The 10,318-nt window shown below is 36.5% G+C and overlaps 1 pseudogene; it reads right to left on the bottom strand.

Moving 5' to 3' along the window:
* Positions 1-420: 420 nt before the first annotated feature.
* LOC132626978 (pentatricopeptide repeat-containing protein At1g04840-like) lies at positions 421-6,765 on the bottom strand (annotated as a pseudogene).
* Positions 6,766-10,318: the final 3,553 nt, after the last annotated feature.

Raw genomic sequence — 10,318 nt, forward strand, 5'->3', positions numbered from 1 at the left:
TTTGGATTGAAGTTGATACAACAAAAAGGATATCTTAACATTTGTCAAATTTGGATTACAGAACTGGAATTAAGTTTACTCCTATGCTAAATCTGGATTTTCAGGAATTACCAAACAGATATGAATCCCCAGTTTGTCAGTTATATGGGAAATGAGGAAAGGAAATGGAAGGAAGAGAAAGTGAACCTGTCACCTTTCTCTTTTCTCTTCATTTTCCCTATTCGTTTCTCCTCTCCTTTTCTTTCCTTTTCCTTTGTTTGCCGTTTTGTATATTTACAAAAAGAAGGGTAATAACGCTTCCACTATGAATAATTAAATATTGTCTATAATAGTAATTTTCATGTATCAGAGAAATAAGAACTGAAGGACCATTAATAGCAACAGCTCCAAACAAAGGAAGCATTGGGAGTTATCTGGCTGTGCACATTAAATCACCACTCAATTTCTCATTATCATCTATAATTAGATACAACCGTTGAAGAATGATATCATGTAAAGTATTGTACATAAAGAAAAGGAAGAGAATGAAAAACAAGAATGCAACTAGAACCGAGCCCAACAGCGAGTGCATTTAGTCACACAATCACCTTTGCAATCGACGTTGTAGCCTAAAACTTTAAGATTTCTAAGAAGCAAATTTCTCAGAGTTTTACCTTCAATTCCCCATTGCTTTGCCAAAATTTCCACATTGTTTTGCATTTCATCTTCAAGGCTACATCCAAGAACTTCTCTAAATTTCTTGAGAAGTTTAGTGAGATCATCATCAGTAAGGCTTAAACTCCTTAAATAATCCAATATCTGGTTCACAACTTCTTCTTCTTCTTTTTTTTTTTTTTTTGAATAAAGTAACATATCTCATTCACAACTTCTAGTCGTGGAACCTCTTTCTTCCGTTCTTCATACCAGTTAGGCGAATGTATGTGGCCAAATGCTTTTCCTAATATTTTGTCTTCTTCTTCTGGGCTAAATTTTAATGCAGAAAGAGCTTTTCTGCTATTGTTCCATGGTTTCTTCTCTTCTTCGGTTAATGCTATATTGTCAGTAGCTGTTGAATGCAATGTCCAGTTCTTGGATGGATAATTGGACGTCCACGATTCCCTAGTGACATTAGATCTACTAGACTGTTTCCTGCTGTTGAGCCGGAAATCACACTGTTGAGTAACTATGTTTTCACCAGAGCGTATAATAGAAGACTGAACAATGAACATCACGTAAAAAACAAATGATTTATCATTATAAAAAAATCCAACTCTCCCTCGATTGAAAACTAGTTGGATAGGTCCACCTCTTTTAAAATGATTAAGGAGCCGTTTGGCCATGAAAATTATTCGGAGTAATTTTTTATTTTATTTCAAAATCAGTGTTTGATTATAATTTCCAAGTCCAAATTTAGAAAAGTGCTCCAAGCCTGTTTTCCAACTCCATCTTTATAGATTCCATATTGCAAAAAGTATAACCAAACACAACTTAATCTTCAACTTCAATTTCATAAATAAAGTGAAAAATATCTGGAATATATGGCCAAACACCATATATTCCTCAAGAAAAGAATCCAACATTTATAATACAGTTTCCTATAAACCACTTGAAAAACTAACCTTTTTGGTCATTGTAGCAGAAAACAGATAAGCCCTTTGTTCGCGAGGAATAGCATTTAAAATCTGATCAAGGGCCTTTCAAAATCCTCATTCAGCAACCTATCTGCCTCATCTAATACCTGTTGCATGTACAAATTCACGACTCAGAATACTCATGCATGCTCTTATTTAACTAAAATAATCTATTGTGAAACACATATTTACATTTTAAAAAGCTTAGACTTGGTTCCTAATAGACATCAAGATGTTAAAAAAAGTATATACCCCATGATACACGGAAAGAACATCTGATTTTGTTTAGAATTCCATGTCATGCTAAATCAAGTCATTCTTGACTACCATTTGAATAGCATATAATGAAATGCATCTTATTTAGATACATATTTCTTCAATTAATGAATGTCTTGCTTGGTCCAATTGTCACCACCTAAGGCGATGACACCATTGTGCCTCTCTGAACACATCACATCAATGTTCAATGTTGTAGTGAGGGGAAAGGCATTTTAACTGCCAACTAACATGGAGACAAGCAAGATCCAGGGGAACATATCAAGTAATGTAGCCAAAGGTTTTCTGCAGCTAAATATGCTGGATGGTTAAAAAGTAAAGACCAATGAAACTAGCCAATGGAGCCAGGAAAAAATGACAAGCAGCTTTGCCTCTGACAAGAGATGTACTGTATGCATGCTGTGAAGAATATGGACAGCCATAATTCAAAAATCATATCACTTGCCAAACATCAACGACCTAGCCTTGAACATGCAGCATATATCACTTTTTAATGTGCAACGGTGATATAACAACATATCCTTTAATGTTCAATCAAATGCAATTAATCAACATTTGCACTTTGGGATATGATCCAAAAAGAAGAGTGCATAAACAAACACATCTCTGGAGCATTTGTAAGCATAAGACTCAATGGATGAACTTACCAAGAAGATGATCCAAGAGGCGACCAGGTGTTGCAACTGAAATCAGACAGCACGCAAATGAGCACTCAAATTTAAGAATCTCAATGATTAAGCATATGGCTCAAAATAGCTATAATAGCTTTAGCAAATTTGGTGTAAAAAAACCATCCGCATGGTAGGCTAAACTAATTTTGCAGACCAGGGAACAGAATAGATGTCTGCATGTGAAAAGATATGATAGCGGCCGAATTGGTTGAGTACACTTAGTAGTTTTTTTTGTCGGTAAGTAACAATGGTATTGGGAAGTTGCATCAAGATGATGCAAAATGATACACCAGGAGACTTACAAGAACATAGCTCCTGACTGCACAAACAAGGGAGCTGGTTGAGGAAATCTAGTAAATTATCAATATCATGTACCTTTTTTAACTTGAACCAAAGAGATAAGAAAGAAGGCTGGTGTACTTCAACTTGTTAATATTCTTCTTTTTGTTCAAAAAACATCTCTGATTTTTCCCTCCATATAGTCCACCAGAGAAACTATCCTGCTTGCAGACTAAGGCAGAAGTTTGAGAGGCTAGGACAAAGCCACCTCCATGATTGAAAAGAAAAGGTTGAGTTTGCCCCAAAAGCCTTCTCATAGGAGATACGAGAAACTGTTGGAACTCATTACAATAGGTCCGCAGTCGTAACTAGTCCAAATTGAGTGATTTGCGTGAGGGATCAACAAATCAACGTTCTCACAATCCCATGGGAAGGATTGGTTCCCTAGACGGGTAAGAGCAACCATCTTGGTCTAAGCGCTAAACATTTCCTATGCAACACTACACTACACCCACTGGCCACTACCACCCTTGGAGGGTGAATCTTCCTATACAACTGGACGTCCGATTCTAGATAAAGCTGTGGGGTTGCTACCACATCCTTTCCAGATAGACTTGAAGTTATTCATAGGCTGGTGGGGTTAGAAAATCTTCTCACGATAGTTGTCCGTCTCATCACACTAAATAGTTGATATTATATTAATTCGACTCACTTAATAGTTGATACCCGAGTTACCTTACAACAACAACAACAAGCCCAGTATAATCCCACTGTGTGGGGTCTGGGGAGGGTAGAGTGTACGCAGACCTAACCCCCACCTTGAAAGGTAGGGTGGCTGTTTCCGAAAGACCCTCGGCTCAAGAGAGGAGAAAAAGAGAGGAAAAGACAAAAGGTTAGATATGGTCAAGCGTATCGAAAACAATATGAAAGCAAGAAATAACAAGAAATAACAAAGCAAGAACGTCATGGTAAAAGGAGTATCAACTGCTATAGATAACTATGAAAATGAAACAATGAAAGTAAATAAGTCATTCGAAACCAACAGATATTCGCAGAAATCAAGATACAAGAAACTATAGAACAACATAATTACTCTTAAGGGAGGATAAACGCGACTACCTACTATCCTTCTACCCTAATATGAGTCCTCCATACCCTCCTATCTAAGGTCATGTCCTCCGTAAGCAGGGAATGCTCCATGTCCTGTCTAATCACTTCCCCCCAATACTTCTTCGGCCTACCTCTACCTCTTCTGAAACCGTCGCTGGCCAACCTCTCGCACCTCCGCACTGGGGCATTTTCATCTCTCCGCATCACATGCCCAAACCTATTACACTTCATCAAAAATAGAAAACGTTGATAACTTGATATCCTATTACTTCCACTACAGACTTCTATAACATGATCGTTTAGCATAGATTCTTTTGGATCCTCTCATAAGGAAATAAAGGTTAGTGGTCTTACAATCTTAGGATGGTGGTGCTGAATGAAAATGGTTAAAAACTTGAACAAATAGATTTTCTATGCTTAATGGCTCACCAACTTTGTTTCCTTAGATTGCTAAAAGGATTCATCATCTGCCTTGTACAGCCACCAAGTACCTCTGCGAAAAGAGATAACAACAACATACCCAGTATATTCCCACCAGTGGGGTCTGGGGAGGGTAGGGTATACGCAGACCTTACCCCTACCTCGAGGAGATAGAGAGGCTGTTTCCGGAGGACCCTTCTGACAAAAGGGATATGCTAATAATTCATCAAGGACTTCAGTATAGGTCAAGGCATTTTGCAAAGTTAAAACATAAGCACATTTACTATCAGATAATCTAAGAAGAAAAGGCAGCTAACATCCAGTAAAAGCCTTGATACCAGGATTAGGATCCCTTCTCACAAAATATTGGCAACAAATTTAACAAAAAGCTGAGAAGAGAATGCATTTTCAAACAAAGTGGAAAAGGTAAGAAAGTAACTATTTGACATGATGACATCTAGCTTGGAATTATTTATGCATCTAAGGAAATCCACATGACCTCGAAAATTGTTTAAAGGAGAGATCACAAAGTTATGAAGCCAACAGCCTCCAAATAATAGCATAAGGCTCCAGTGACCTGGCATGCTTAATCAAGGCAGAGAGAGATGCTCAAGTACAAGCATCAAAGATAAATACAGTTGGTGCTCCTCTGCTAGTCCCTTAAACATGCACTGTTATAGGAATATTACACCACCAATTCTCCCTCATATAGTATTTGCCTTAAAATTTATCTTTCGGCAAAGAGATTTTACCATCTGTAGCTCCATTACTACTTGTTTCCTCTTAACAAGATACATAAAAATGTGGTAGTATATATCAGTACTTACAATAATGTGATGCCGTTTCCCAAGGGCAATGCTCCCGTTGTACTTGATCTATCCCTCCAACCAGCTGCAAAACAATTACCAGTGATCATTTAATCAAAAATTTGTCTAGCTGAATGCCAATGTCAACCATCATATACCACACTTTTTTTATTGTGACACGCTTTATCATGTCCAACAGACATGCCTCTCATTGTCTAGCAAGTGGTTATCAAGCCTATGGATTACATTTGAAGGGGAAATGAATTGTTTGTGCATGTGCATATGACTTCAGTCAACCTAATCACTGCACATTTTACTCCAAGACCGGATCCCAAAGCTTCAAACTGTTCAGCGATTTGAATCGCGAGCTCTCTGGAATACGCAAAGAAAAAATATTGGATTTTAATCATTAAAGTGCTTATACAAAATAAAACGAGTAATCAGAAGAATAAGCATCATCACCAGCAACAAATGTATGCAATTGACCATCCACCTCCATTGAACGCCATCCAGGATCCTTCTCAACATTTTTGTTCTTCATTGAACTTCTAACTCTTTCTATCCCATCTCCCTGCTCCTGCATAAACATTAGACAGAAAAACATAGCCCCAGCATGCTTTGGCTCAAGCTGTAGGAGCTTCTCTGATGCAACTTTTGCCATTTCAATGTTCTTCTGAGCTCTGTAAGTAGAAAAAAGTGCACCCCAAATAACATAATCTGGCTCCAAGGGCATACTTTCAATAAATTTCAAGGCCTTGTCAAATCGGCCAGCCCTGCCAAGTAGATCTACTACTGCAGCATAACGTTTCATAGTGGGCTCAATTAAGCACTCACGCTGCATGATATCAAAGATTTGAAGGCTCTGATCCAACAGTCCAGCATGAGAGAATCCAGTTAAAACAGCAAGGAAAGAAACACCATCAGGTATGATTCCTGCAACCATTAGAAAAAAAAATGTTTACTTTGTCAAACAATTTTCTTTAGAATCCATGCAACTCCATGGACAAAAGAGCATATCGAAAGTACCAGCCAATCTCATCTGTTCAAAACACCTCAGAGCTTTGTCTACATGTCCATGAATTGTCCAACCCAGATCAGTATACTCCATGTACGAATATCATTCTCCTTCAATCCACCAAAAACCAGGCTTGCAGACTCAATATGCCTGCATTCCACATACATATCAAGCAAACCGTTACCAACTGTTGCATTCAAATGGAGCCCATTGTTCGAAATATTATCATGAATCTTTCTCCATGCATCTAGTGCCCCAATTTTTGCACAAGCAGAATGAGCAGACACAATAGTTAGACCATTCGGCTTCGCACCTTCTTCCACCATTTTGAAAAACAAATCAAGGGCCTTTTGATGCAATCCATTTAGTGTTGGCCCATAAATCATACAAGTCCAGGAAACCGCATTCTTTTCCATCATCCCGTGAAAAAGTTCCATTGCTTTATCCACTTCCCCATTCCTCAACAACCCACTAAGCAGGGGCGAAGAATTTATATATAAAATTTGGGGCACGCAAACTAATGGTTTCTCTGTAAAACTAGATATTTTAAGTATATATTTTATAAAATTGGTATAATATTATCTGTTGGCGCTCATGCTATAAGAAGGCTAAATGGTGCACTTGGTTGAATGTTTAGTTATTTACCTAGAGAACTAGGGATCAATTCCCACTTAATACATTTTTTCCTTTTTTTTTAGTGGTGCATCCATGTTCTAGAAATTCTACATTCGCCTCTGCAACTTAGTAACGTATTCCAAGAACTTGCATTTCCTCAAACAACGCCAATACGCCAATGACTTACTTACCCGCCCAATCTTACAACACCCATTAATTGCAATGTTCCACAAAAGCACACTCTCGACTTTGTTTCTCTCAGGACTTTCATCAAACATGCAAAGCAAAATCCACCAACTCAACTTTCACATACATTTCAACTAAACAAACCCTCACAAATGCATCATACTTCAACCCCCTTTTCAAAACCCCACAATGAACACCACCCCCCAAGTCCTTTTTCACCCAATGCCATTACTGATTTCATCACAAACAGGTACATAAGCCCATCAGGTTAACACCTAGCTTAAGCATTAGCCTAAAATACAAAATGGACTTGACAAATAAAGAATTCTCCTTTAATCCTCTAATCAAAGCATTGAACAAATACAATTTTTTTATCACGAAAACAATCTCTAGTTAACCAATTGGATTTAACTTCTTAGGGGTCGTTTGGTAGCTGATTAGGAGTAGTAAGTAATACTGTGTTTGGTAGCTAGTTATAAGGTGAGTTATTCATGTATAAAATTAGTATACTGTTTGATTTGCAATTTAGAAACCCACATAACTAATACATGTATATGTTAGAATTCGTGATATTTGTAGGACAAAAAAATAGTTGAACCAGACTAACAGAAAAAAAAATATATATAAGTAGATTTCACGCACTAATTTAGTGCGTGAAAGGATCAAACTGAAAAGTTTGGCCTTTCACGCACGAAATTCGTGCGTGAATGAGAAAGTCATGGAATATCTGCCTCTTGTTATGGGTTGACCACAAAATATGTGCTTTCTATTTTTCCAATCCGATTACAATATCTAAAGCATTGTACATTTATACCTGCTAATATGAGATATTTCGTTTCTCTGATGCACCGTACCACAAAATCTTCAAGTAGTTGGCATTTGTTTCAAATTTCTAAAAAATGAGTTTGCAAATTATGTTTTTTTAGGCCCCGGCCGTTTTGAAACCTGGTTTCAAATCATGTTTGGACATACAATTTGGATATTTTAAGTTATATTTTCTCTTATACACATAAAAACCTCAAAAATTGTGAAAATTATCAAAACATTCTCAATTCTTATACAATCTTACCAAATGAGCAAATCATAGTTTATAACAAAATTAGTACACTACTAGAAGACTTTTCTAAAAAATGCAACATCAATTAATCAAACTTTACTTCAATAAAATCGAAAATTTAACATGAATAGTAATGTAACTATTATTTAATATAATCTTCCCGCATAAATTAAAGGTTGGTAGACATAAATAAAGGTTGGTGAAAGTTAATGAGATTGGTAAATGATTGATGGGGCTAATTGCTAAAAATATTTACCAACTCATGAGTTTTTTTTTACAAAATATTAACTTATGAGTTAAATTTTGTATTTAAAAAAGTTGAAACTATGGTTTCAAACACCATACTTTTTGGATGATTTGGGTTCAAACCATGGTTTTAAACCTGATTTCAAACCCTGACTGAAAATTGATGACCAAACGCTGGTTTGAAACCATGGGTTGAAAATTGATGGCCAAACGCCTACTTAATATGAGTGAATGTGTAATTTGTATGTAGGCAACTACATTTTTGAAAGGTACAGTGTATACATATACAACTATACAAGTGTTAAAGAAGAGTCTTCATAATAATTCCTTACATAGTTTTTGTATTGTTTTGTTGCTAACTTCAGTTTGTAAGGGAAAATGGTATGTCTTAAACAAAAATGACATTAGCAGGTATATATGTACAATGCTTTAGATATTGTAATCGGATTGGAAAAATAGAAAGCACATATTTTGTGGTCAACCCATAACAAGAGGCAGATATTGCATGACTTTTTGTTGGCCTCATTCACGCACGAAATTCATGCGTGAAAGGCCAAATTTTTATTTTTGCAGTTTGGTCCTTTCACGCACTAAATTAGTGCGTGAAACCTACTTATGTTTTTTTTTCTGTGTTAGTTTGGTTCAATTTTTTTTTTTGTCCTACAAAAGTCGCGGATTCGTATATGTTATGAGGGAATCTATGTACATTATTTTATGCAGGGCAAAAGGTGGAATAACTAAAATATGAATAACTAAACCCTGCGTAACTAATATATGCATAACTTTAACCAGCTATCAAACGACCCCTTAGTGTTAATTAAAACTAATCAAAATAATGGTTGCAAAAAGTAAACTAATTGTAAGTACAAATATAACAAGTTGCTTAAATTATGCAGATTGTAAGTACAAATATAACAAGTTGCTTAAATTATGCAGATGGAGATAATTCGAGCAAATTAAAGAAAAGATATTAAGCTAGCTACAAGGAAGTAAACTAATAAGCTAAGATTCTCAGTCATATGTAGCAAATGGCAAAGGGAAATACATATATCGTGCTCCTCAATTCCAAAAAGATTGAGGACTAAAAGTATGAAATCAGAAATATAAAAGGGGTTAATCTGCAATTAACCCACTTCTGTCATATTTAAATGAAGGACTAAGCTGTAAAACATAAAGGAATATAACTAACTGGCCCCGCGCGTAACTAACTCTCCCATTTTCCTTTTGTACTATCCCGCAAGCTGAAAGTACTACTCTCCATAGCACAATATTTCCAGAACACATCAGTAACCCCTTCTTAAAATGTTCCTTGTCCTCAAGGAACAAAGAAAGGAAACCTCAACTTCAAGGCAAGGAAATCTTCCAAAGTCGCATGATTTTCTGGCAATTGATCCCAAGCAATCAACACTTGAGGAACAACCTTATTCTCCTTTTGAATCATCTTTCTATCCAGAATTTTAATAAGATTGGGCCAGTAAGGACTAGAAAGATTAACAACAAGAGGGTGAGAGATATGAGTAGGAATAGCATGACAAGGTTTTAATAATGAAACATGGAAGGTGGGATGTAAGATTAACTCTGGTGGAAGGGACAATTTGTAAGCAACAATACCAACTTTCTGGAGAATCATAGAAGGGCCATAATACTTAGAAGATAGCTTATTGAAATGCTGGTTAGACGTAGTGATTTGCCTATGAGGTTGAAGTTTTAAAAAACACGCAATCACCCTCCTTAAATTGTCTATCCAACCTCCTCTTATTAACTTTAGCAACCATCCTCTGTTGAGCTCTATTGAGATGGAATTTAAGCAACTGATTCTTAAATTCTCTAGTCACCATGCTTCTATCCATCCCAGGAAATTCAGAGTCACCAGCAACATATGGAAGGTGTAAAGAATGGGGCTGACCATACAAGGCCTCAAAAGGGGTGAGTTGGATGGAAGAGTGGAAAGAAGTGTTATACCACCATTCAACAGAAGGAAGGAACTGAGTCCAATCAGCTAGTAAATCAAAGCAATAGCACCTAAG

This window comes from Lycium barbarum, chromosome 2 (assembly GCF_019175385.1).
Source record: "Lycium barbarum isolate Lr01 chromosome 2, ASM1917538v2, whole genome shotgun sequence".
NCBI lineage: Eukaryota > Viridiplantae > Streptophyta > Magnoliopsida > Solanales > Solanaceae > Lycium > Lycium barbarum.